The 7,665-nt window shown below is 39.0% G+C and overlaps 1 protein-coding gene across 1 annotated transcript in view; it reads left to right on the forward strand.

Moving 5' to 3' along the window:
• Positions 1 to 5,996: 5,996 nt before the first annotated feature.
• The window catches only part of LOC308495494 (putative MAGE domain-containing protein MAGEA13P), a gene marked incomplete at its 3' end in the record, with an annotated part of 178,739 nt that continues 177,070 nt past the window's right edge, over positions 5,997 to 7,665 (forward strand). The window contains 1 exon segment of the mRNA XM_081043844.1: positions 5,997 to 6,019.

The following is a 7,665-nucleotide window of genomic DNA, read 5'->3' on the forward strand; positions in this document are numbered from 1 at the left end:
AGGAGATGACTAGAGGAGGAGAGCTACTTTAGACTGGGTGGTTAGGGATATCCGATGTGGCCCGGAAGCAGCCTATCCCTCTGTCTTCTCTTACCCGCCCCTAAACAAAGGAGAGTCTGTGAGACGGATCCTTTCAAGGACTTTGCTTTACCTTTGTGCTTGCACCTTATGTCTCCCTGTTTGGCCCCACAATATGGCTGGTTAGCCAATGAAGGGTACGACTTTCCACGTGGAAAGCAACCTAAGACAGGCGGAGCCGTGTGGGGACCAACAGGAAAACCCACGGGGTTGATAGAGGTGGGCACAGCCCCTCACCTTCCCCTGGCTAAGGAGAACCTCTGCCTTTGTGGCTGCATTCCTTCCCACAACCTGCAGGGGATGAGATTCAATGATGTGCTCTCCATCTATTCACATGCATAAAGCTTTTGTCCCTTGGGGAAGTACTTACCCCCTGAGACTTACAATTCTGCTGCCTGCAGGCAAGGGTGATTGGCTTGAATCAGTTTCCTATTATGATGTATAGGATTCACAGATCTTGAGATTGACAAGCTTTATCTCCTTTACTTCCTCACCTAACTAATAAAACTATGCATTGGCCTGATTCGGGGCTCAGTCCTTGAGGCTGAAGTCCCTTGGCCCCCCTTGCGCTCTATTCTTAGCTACTGTATTTCTTAACCCTGCACCGCCCTCCTTGCTCCCCACAACCCTCCTTACTCGGGATGTGACATCCTAGACGAGAGGATGTGAACTAACATATGAATGACAAAAGATCCGAGGTGTAAGGAAAGATTTGATATGGCGAGGGAGCAAGCCACTGAATGTCTAGTGGAATGATATTCTAGGGAATAGGTCAAACACTCTAAGGTGAGAATGAAAAGGACACATTCAAGGATTAGAAAAGAAATCCAGTGTGGCTGGAATGCACTTAGTGACTGAGTAAGTTAACAGTGGAAGAAAAGGGGGTGTACTGCTGAGCCATAGGGTGCTTCAATATTAGGAGGTAGAATTGAGGAGGAGATGACAGAAAAGGGAACTGAGAATGAATAGCCAGGGAGCTAGGAAAAGAAAAGGGTCATATCATGGAAGCCAGAATTAAAAAAAAAAAAATGGGGGGATGGTCAGCTGTGTGGAATACTGCTGAGAGTTCTAGCAACGTTAGGGCAGAAGAGTGCTCATTGCCATCGCAGAATGGAGGCCATTGGTGACCGTGACCGGTACAGTTTCAGGGGAATGGCAGGAGTCGGAGGTAGGATTGGACGGGTTGAAGAGAAGAGCGGGTGACGAAGTGGTGGCAGAGTACAGACAGCATTTTAGACAAGTGATTCTGTGAAGAGTGGCAGAGAGATGGGATGGTAGCTGGAAGGCATGCAAAATTGGTCAAGGGAGGTTCGGTTATTCTGTTTTATTTTTTAAATTTTATTGGGGAATATTGGGAAACAGTGTGTTTCTCCAGGGCCCATCAGCTCCAACTTGTCCTTCAATCTAGTTGTGGTGGGCGCAGCTCAGCTCCAAGTCCAGTTGCTGTTTTCAATCTTTAATTGCAGGGGGCGCAGCCCACCATCCCATGTGGGAATTGAACCTTCCACCTTGTTGTTGAGAGCTCGCGCTCTAACCAACTGAGCCACCTGGCCTCCCTCGGTTATTATTTTTTTAAGATATAAGATATTTGAGCATGGACCACATTTTGTTTATCCATTAACCAGTTGAAGGATACCTGAGTTGTTTCCAGTTCCTGGATATTAAAAATAAAGCTGCTACAAACATTTGTGTACAGGTGTTTGCATGAACATAAGTTTTCATTTTTGATGGATAATGTCCCAGGACTGCCATTGCTGGGTCATACAATAGTGCCATGTTTAGTTTTTAATGAAACTGACAACCTGTTTTCCAAAGTACTACTTCATACTCACACCAGCAATGGATGAGCGACCCAGTTTCTTCACATCATCATCAACATTTGGTGTTGTCACTTTAAAAAATATATATTTTAGTCATTCTCGTAGGTGCATAATGATATTTCATTGTGGTTTTAATTTGCATTTCCCTAAATGGCTAATGATTTTGAACATCTTTTCATGTGCTTATATAGTATCTGTATATCCTCTTTGGTGAAATACCCTTTCATGGTTTTTTGCCCATTTTTTAAATGGATTACTTGATTTTCTTCTGTTGACTTTTGAAAAATCTTTATATATTCCAGACACTAGTCTCTTGTCAGATATATGGCTTGCATATATTTCCTCTCTCTTGCTAGCTTGTCTTTTCATCATTTTAACAGTATTTCACAGAGCAAAAGTTTTACATTTTGATGAGGTCCAATTTATCAATCTTTCTTTTATGGATCATATTCTTGGTTTCAAGTCTAAGAACTGTTTCCATAACCTTAGGTCCCGAAGAGTATCTCCTATGTTATATAAAAGTTTTATGGTTTTACATTTAAAACCATGATCCATTTTGAGTTAAATTTTATACAGTGTGAGGTTTAGGTAAGGGTTCATTTTTTTAATTTTTTTTTTTTGCCCATGGATGTCCGATATATGATATATTTTAATTAAAATATTTAATTTAGAATCCAAGTGGAATAAGTATTGCTATTGTTCACATCCTTCATCAATTTTGATATTTTCCTGTTATAAATGTAAGATTATCCTAGAAAAGTCATTTTGCATAGCAGAATAAAGCAGAAACAAATATTTTCATGAACATGAACAATTTTTCTTTCTACTATATACAAAATAAGTTTTAACTTAAATGTATGATCAGTGATAACATGAGCGTTTCTGATTAGAAAGAAGAGTTTCTAAATTTCATTTTAAGAGAAAAAAAAAACACAACTTACTCTTTTGTCTACCTTGATCTACACAGGTAAAATAGAAGAAAGCCACCAATGTAGACATTCAATCTACTTTTCAGAATTAACAGCACTGTTAAATTTTTTCCTTCAAATTATCAAGAAAATGACCTCAACCTTAACCTCAATTTCATATGCACTATGGCCATAGCTTCCTAAACTGTGTCCCTGAGTCCAGACTCATATACATTGAACTCATACCATCTAAATCTTCTTTAAAACCCCTATATGGTCATATTTCTTTCTGCACCCCTCCCTTACAGTCAAAGTCTCCTCATTTATTAATAAACAGACCCGATTTGTTACCTTGGCATTGCAGGCCCCCATCCCGGGCCTCTACAGTAAGTACTTCACTCTGTAAACCAGTCTAATTCTATCTCAGAATCTTCCATGCACTGCCTGCAACCACTCTTTTACTCATGCTATCCTCTTATAGCTGACATTCTATCCGTTGAATAGACGACTCCTGTTTTTCCTACAGTCAGTGAAAACACTAATTCCTCCAGTCAAACCACCCTGATCATTCCAGTCCAAATCTTCCAAGGGTTTTCCTTGTCACCCAGAATAAACTATAAAAGCCTTACCATTACCTAGGAGACCCTACCTGATCTGGCCAGTGTTATTTTGCTGACCTTATCACTGAGGCCCATTTCTCTATTCACTTCTGACCTTTTCCTCCATCTTCAAAGCCAGCATCATCACATCTTCACGTCTCTCTGTCTCCCTCTTTTATTTACGAGTACAAGGACCCTGTTGATTACATTGGGCCAACCTGGATAGCCCAAAATATTCTCCTTATCTCAAAATCCTTAACTTAATCACATCTGCAATCTCCTTTTTGCCACGTGAGGCACCATATTCACAAGTTCCAGGGATTAGGATGTGGACATGTCTGGGAGCCATTATTCTATAAACCAAAACTCCCACATCATCATGTATCATTCCCCTTACTTCACTCAAGTTTACCATCAAATGCCACCTAATCACTGATGCCTCCTCTGAGTGCCCTAAATAGAATACCATAGCTTCTTGTCCCTGAATATTCCTCCTCCTTACTTTCCTTATTAACACTTACTACTACTTGACATATAATTTTGGGCTCTAGCCTTATTACACAGATGGAAAAAAACAAACAAACCTGGAAACACATTAGTAACTTAAATATCAGATCACACAACTGGAAATAAATTTTAAATAAGCATTTGCTTAAAAGTATGCCCTTAAAATAAATACAGGGCGTTTAAAAAGTTACACTAAAGCTTAATACTCATTTTTCTGTTAAGGATATTTTTAATACAAAACAGAAACATCGGCATCTAATACAATCAATGGGGTGGAAGGAAGAAATGCAGGAGAAAGGAAATATTGATTGTGTCAGTAGATTATTGGATATTATTAGATAAGATCATTTTTGTATTTCTTTGAGTCTCAGTTTCTTCATTTATAAAATGTTGATAATAAGGGCAACCATGTTTACCTATCTCCAGATATCCTGGGCAAAGGAGGGGGGCAGTCATGAAGACCACCCACTTTCTAAGGTATATGTATGCTGCTACTGTGTTTCCCCCAAAATAAGACCTAGCTGGACAATCAACTCTAATGCGTCTTTTGGAGCAAAAATTAATATAAGACCCGGTATGATATGATATGATATGATATGATATGATATGATATTTTATGATATCATAATATTATAGTATAAAGACCCGGTCTTATAGTAAAATAAGACACGGTATTATATAATATAATAATATAATATAATATAATATAATATAATATAATATAATATAATATAATACCCGGTCTTATAGTAAAATAAGACCGGGGCTTCATATTAATTTTTGCTCCAAAAGACGCATTAGAGCTGATGGTCCGACTAGATCTTATTTTGGGGGAAACACGGTATTTGTGGATGCTCAGGTTCTGTGACTTGGTTGTGTCACACAACAGCATATGACAGTATTTTGTTTGCAGGTGAATCATTCTAATACAGTGTCAGGCTAGGCTCCTATTCCTGATTTTACGAAGTGGGGAAATGTCTGGGGCTAGGCCTGGTTAGAGACTGACAGATGATCAGAAAACCTATGATCCAAAATCGATTGATCACTTCCATTAACATATATAGCAATAAACATGGTAATAGCATTCAAAACGTGGCATACAAGCAAGATCCAAATAAATGTTTACTTTAGATTTAAGCTTTTTGCTAATACTCTTGCTTTAACATTGATAAAAATACCATCACAGTCTATTTCAAGAGAAGGGAAGAAAAAACAAAGGTTAGGTAGATGATCTGTTAGCAATGATCAAAAAGAACCCAAATGAATCATTTGGAGCTGTCACTGCTGAGAAACAGATTCTCTGATATCTTAGCCTGTTTCATAAAGGACTTGAATACATATATATGTATATATTATATATGTACATAACATATATAATATATGTATATATAAGTATATATATGTATATAAGTGTGTATATATTATATATATATATATATATATATATATATATATATATATATATATATATATATGTATATATATATTAGAGGCCACCAAGTGACTTGCCATGTTGCTAAAACAAGTGGTATTTCTGGTCACATCAAAAAAAACAAATCAATTCGTTGAAAATAGATTAAAAAATGTAATTTGCTTACCGGAGTGTGGCTATAATATACTAACCCCCTCCACTCACAGCCCTATGCCATCAAATGCCTGTTTTACTACATTTTTCCCTTTTTTTACTAGTCAGCTGTCTTACTATAAGTATAGTGCAAACAAACGCCTCAATTCATTTATCTCCATGGATTAATTCACTCATTCGGTAAACATTTTTTGAGCATTTGACTAAGTGCTGAGTAATTCTCTAAGCCCTAAGAAACATATATGAACCAAATAACATCCCTGCCTTAAGGGAATTTAGAGTCTAGTCCCCAAACTACACCCTCTGCTTACCTCTCAATATAGACTCCAGTGCTGAGGCCAATGCAGTCACTCTCTGCTCCTTTATCTTCCCCAGTGTTCCCTGCATACAACCATGATGCCTTTCGGCACGCCAGGTTGAGCTGTCTGCTAACCGGGAGTACTCTGTTAGGCTCCGAGCAACTTGGTTGAAGCCGGGGTGCTGACTAAAGAGAATCCTTCTTCAGTTGAGATCCTGGGGGAGGTAACTGCATGTATTGTGTGTCTCACACTCACTCTCCTGGGCTCTAACCAGAAGGGTAGGGGCCTTGCCTCATTCATGGCTGTATCTCCACTGCTAGGACAGTGTCTGGAATATAATACACACTGAATAAATATCTGCTGAATTAATTCATTGACAAAGAAGTCAGTTTTTCTAGGATCTGATTCTTTTCACTACACCCTAAACCACTGTGTTCTTGCTCATTTCACAAGACACATGGCAAAATTCCCAAAAGGGAGGATACTGCTGTCTCTTATGCCAGAACTTTGGCACCAGTGTAGTTTGTAAAACTGAACTTTATGTTGGCACATTTTCTACCCATGACTCTGACTCTAGCTGATTCGTTCCCTTCCAGCTGGCACCCAGCAAGTGAGAGCTCCAAGCCCCTGCACTCCGTTCATAGCTGAAGTTCGTAACCCCTCTTCCTTGATTCCACTTTGTTTCCTGACTTCTCTCTCCTTTTTCCCGTTTTTTTATTTCTTGCATGACTTCTCATGTTAAACCCTGCATTCACCCCCTTCATAACAGAATGCAGAACTGTCAGAGAGTGTTCGGTATGCTTTAGGGTGCTTGAAACTCTAAAACAGCTCTGTCCAATCGTGTTCTATGGTGATAGCTAGGTTCTATGCTGTCCGATACAATAGCCACTAGCCATGTTTCATGCCTGACCTTTGAAATAAGCCTAGTACAACTGAGGAACTGAATTTTAAAATTCTATTTAAATTGAATTAATTTAAACTGAAGTTGAAATAACCACATGTGGCTTATGTCCTCCGTAGTGCACAGCAGAGGCTAGCCCACAAGAGTGTCTAGGGGTTTAGAAGGCAGCTACCTGGTGGTGGGTATGAACCTTCCACCTGGAAACAGGGTTGGAGACAGGTAGAACGGACATGATGGAGAGCTTTGAAAGCAAGCCAACTATAGGAGAAGGCAAAAGTTGCCTGTTTGAGGCACTGCTTACTTCCTACACACTCATTTCCCTGGAATTCTCGCCTATCTATTTTGTGAGGTCCTTTGGAAAATCCCATTCTGCATGATTTGGGCTCAGAGGATTTACAGGAAGAAGTTTGTCTACAGGTTGATTTGTGTGGTGAAAGGGGATCAATGCGTCCTTGGGTTCTAGGTCTTACAGTTGCAGGAGGAATCAAAATATTTTACCCTAATATTTATCCAAAGAAATCCAAAACACTAATTAGAAAAAAATATATGCACCCCTATTTTTACTGTAGTGCTATTCACAATAGCCAAGATATGGAGACAACTGAAATGCCCATCAATAGTTGATCGGGTAAAGAAATTGTGGTACACTTATACAATGGAATATTACTCAGCCTTAAGAAAGAATGAAACCTTACCATTTGTGACAACGTGGATGAACCTAGAGAACATTATGTTAAGTGAAGTAAGTCAGACTGAGAAAGACAAATACCATATGATCTCACTTATATGTGGAATCTAAAGAACAGAATAAACGAGCAAACAAAACAAATAGACACAGAGATACAGAGAAAAAAACTGATGGTTGCAAGATGAAAGGAGCGTTGAGGGATGGGGGAGAAGGTGAAGGGATTGGAAAATACAAATTGGTAGGCACAAGATAGTCGTGGGGATGTGAAACACAGTATGGG

Source organism: Rhinolophus hipposideros (genome assembly GCF_964194185.1).
Source record: "Rhinolophus hipposideros genome assembly, chromosome: X".
Taxonomy (NCBI): Eukaryota; Metazoa; Chordata; class Mammalia; order Chiroptera; family Rhinolophidae; genus Rhinolophus; species Rhinolophus hipposideros.